The sequence below is a fragment of the Mastomys coucha genome, unplaced genomic scaffold (genome assembly GCF_008632895.1).
Source record: "Mastomys coucha isolate ucsf_1 unplaced genomic scaffold, UCSF_Mcou_1 pScaffold6, whole genome shotgun sequence".
Taxonomy (NCBI): domain Eukaryota; kingdom Metazoa; phylum Chordata; class Mammalia; order Rodentia; family Muridae; genus Mastomys; species Mastomys coucha.
Genome location: NW_022196912.1, coordinates 114,676,226 through 114,680,088, shown reverse-complemented (window position 1 = coordinate 114,680,088; position 3,863 = coordinate 114,676,226). Strand labels below are relative to the sequence as shown.

At 38.6% G+C, this 3,863-nt stretch overlaps 1 protein-coding gene across 2 annotated transcripts in view; it reads left to right on the top strand.

Annotated features, from left to right (window-relative positions):
* The window catches only part of Rps6ka5 (ribosomal protein S6 kinase A5), a 202,030-nt gene that overhangs the window by 148,292 nt on the left and 49,875 nt on the right, over nucleotides 1–3,863 (top strand). The gene's annotated exons all lie outside the window — the stretch shown is intronic.

The following is a 3,863-nucleotide window of genomic DNA, read 5'->3' as shown; positions in this document are numbered from 1 at the left end:
ATAACCTCCTATAGGTTTCCAGAGCATCGCTCTCTTCTGTTCATTCATAAAGATAACCTCCTGTAGGTTTCCGGAGTATTGCTCTCTTCTGTTCGTTCATAACAAGTGTCACAGTTGGAGTGTTATGTTTTTGTCCTATTTTTACTTGAATTTTCTAACATTGAGAACAGATTTGACAGAAGTAAATATTGAGTCTACTTCAATGAACATGAAATAACAGGGATCAATTTGCCTTCTTGCCTGAAACAATTTTAACAATGGAAAAAAAGTGAAACAGCAGCTTTGAGGACATTGAACATCTGGCAATGGAGGGCAGAGGTTTCAAAGATACAGAAAATAAACAAGGTATGCCCTAAGATTTTCCCAATTGACTACCTTAAGAGCTCCCAGGATGAATCACAGGGAAGGACAAACCCATGAGATACTGAAGAAATGGAACTGATGGTCTAGGGAGACCTGGACAACTAGTTTGCTGACTGGAGTGCCTGAGTGGAGAGATTGGAGTACAGAGATTTTCACAAGTATTGTTGTATGGAAAATACACGCCATAAAATGTTTATTATTTTATAGTTATTTGTATCATAGTTACTTTTCTTCAGATTGATCTATATATTCAGTACAATTACAGTTTTTACTGTCTTTGTTTGTTTTAGTAGAAACAATATGACCTAAATTGTCAATCAGACCTAAAATTTAGGTAGAGATGAAGAGGACCTATAGTAGCCAGATTATCTTTGAAGAAGAACAAAATTGATTTCCAGACTTATCCTAAGCTGTAATGATTGCACACTTCGGTTTTGGTATCAGGACAGACAGGTGAATACTGGAAATGCTTCGTGTGCCTGTAGTCCCAGTACATGGAAGGTACAAACAAGAGGACTGCTACAAAAGTTCAAGACTAGCCCACCTTGTCAACATAGTGAATGCTAGAGCAGCCCCAGCTATACAGCATGACCTGTTCTCTAAAAAATAAAAAAAGGAGAGAGGGCAGAAAGAAGGATAAGAAAAGAAGATAAACTGAACAGAATAGAGAGCCCAGAAATATCACTGTGTGCATAGGCAGTAGACTTTTGACAAAGTGTCAGTTAACTGTCACTTGGGAGGGGTTTTTCAATAAGTGATGCTAGAACCACTGGCTGCTCCAGTGGGAAAAACATGAACTTCAATAAATGCTTAGTATTATATAGAAAAAAATGCACTCAAGAGAAACAGTAGGACTAAATGTAAAAGTTATAACTATAAAATGTTTTTTAAAATCTGTAAGACTGGGAGATGCCTCAGCTGATAAGGATACTTGCTATTCAAGCCTAGTGACTCCCCAAACCCACATAAAGGTGGAAGAGAACACCAGAAAGTTCTCTCTGACCTGTGTGTTGTGACGCTTGCATCCCCTCCTACAAATTTTTTAGAAAATTCCCTGTGGCCTTGCATCAGCTAAAAGTTTCTTAAGTAGAACAATCAATAAAAGAAAGCATTTATAAACTAGACTGTTTCAAGATTAAATATCTCTGTCTTTTAAAGCATTCTCAGTGAAAATGACAAGTCACTGTAATAAAATTTTTAAATCATGTATCTGGTAAAGGTGTGATACAAGGAATATATAAAAACTTAAGGAAACAACCAATCCCATTATACAATAGGCAGAAACACTGAACAGGCATTCCAGCAAAGATCATCAGTGAATAGCAAATAAACATGTGAGTAATGTTGTTGGTCTTTAAGGAGAAACAGATTGCAACCACAGGAAATGCTACCGTATACTTGCTCGGTTGGCTATGAGTAAAGGCAGTGGCCATGCCAGATGCTAGTAAGAATATGGAGACTGGGCAGTGGTAGCACACACCTTTAATCCCACACTTGGGAGGCAGAGTCAGGTGTATCTTTGAGGTTAAGGCCAGCCTGGTCTACTGAGTGAGTTCCAGGACCACCAGGGGTTCAGAGAATGCCCTGCCTTGAGAAACCAAAATCAAAATCAACCCCCCCAATAAAAGAATTTGTAGGAAATACAAGAGAGTGTGAGCAAGGGGAACATACAGTTCAGTGTAATACCGTGTTAGAAAAGGGGCAGTTTCTTTAAAACTCGAAACATTATGTAACACATGACATCCATTCTAGCACTCAGTGTTTATGACAGAGAACAAACATGCTTACAAAACCTCCTATACCAAGTGATCCCAAATTGGCTAAGTATATATCAACAGCAGTTAAACAAATTATGCTGTATCCATGCAAATGAAGAGCTGCCTAGTGGTAAAAGTGTAGATGGCATTAATACATACAAAAAGTTGGATAAATCTCAAAACAGTTGTAGTGAAAGAAGCCAGACAATATAGAGCGTTTACCGTGTAATTCCAGTTGTGGAGAATGTCAGCAGCAGGAAGCAGAGTGGTGCTTAGGGTGAGGCTGACAAGGGAGAAGAGAAAGGAGAAATCCCAAAGAACCAAAGAAGCATGAGAAACTTTGGGCAAGGGATGCCTTTCTTCATTATCTTGAATATGGTGCCAGTATTACACTTACATACACAAGGCAGACCTCATCCAGTTATACTTTGTGTGAATTTATTGTTCACACAGTGTACATCAATAAAGTAAAATAGTAAGATGTACCATTTCCAGGACAGACTCAGAAGTAAATAACTTCAGTATTTCAGCTTACTCAATACCTAACTTAATGACCAGGAACATTTTTAAAATCAGCTAAAATTATATCTGTTACAAAAAAATCTAAATACTATTTTTAAATTGTAATTTTAAATGAAGTTTTAGTTTGAAAAGTCTTCAGGTGGAGTGTGGCAGCTCACATCTATAATCCAGCTGTTTGTGAAGTTGAAGACAGCCTAGACAGAATTGTGACACTCCCATCTAGAAGAAATTAATAATTTGTTTGAAAAAATGCCTCAAAATTATAGATCTTGGCCATCACTGAATTTGGGTCATGGTTCCCTCCCACTCTCACTCTGCCTGCCTGTAGCGAGAAGTGCATTGGTTGTAATATCACAGATTCTTTAAGTGACATTCACATTTAAATTGATTTTGTTTCCTTTATATCAACCATTTGGCATTCTAGCTTTAGCAAGTGAAAGATCCTGAATCAAGATCTATCTGAAGTCTTTAAACTAGAAAAAATAGATTTCAAGAATCAAAATACTTTCCTTTTTTTTATTATTTTTTTATTAGATTATTTTCTTTATTTACATGTAAATTTCTCCCTTCCCAGTTTCCCCTCTAAAAAACAAAGAAACAAACGAAAACAACAAAAACAAACCCCAGCTGCCTCCCCACTCCCCATGCCTGCCACCCCACCCTCTCCTGCTTATAGGCCTTGGCATTCCCCCACACTGGGGCACAGAACTTTCACAGGGCTGAGGTCCTCTCCTCCCATTGATGATCAAATTTGCAATCCTCCACTATACACACTCTGCCAGAGCAATCAGTCCCACTGTGTGTACTCCTTGGTTGGTGGTTGAGACTCTGGGAGCTCTGAGGGTACTAGTTAGTTCATATTGTTGTTCGTCCTAAGGGGCTGCAAACCCCTCAGCTCCATTGATCCTTTCTCTAACTCCTTCACTGAGGACCCTGTGCTCAGTTCAATAGATGGCTGTGAGCCTCTACATCTGTATCCTATATACATCTGTATATAGGAGGTAACTAACTATATTTAGGCTGGCTTGTCTTTCCTTCAGTCTCTGCTCCATTGTTAATCTCTGCCACTCCTTCCATGGGTACTTGGTTCCCCCTTTTAAGAAGGAATGAAATGTCCATCTTTGTTCTTCCTTCTTCTTGAGTACCTTGTGGGTTGTGCGTTGTTCTTCCTGTATTCCAAACTTCTGGGCTAATAACCACTTATCAGAGAGTGCATACCGT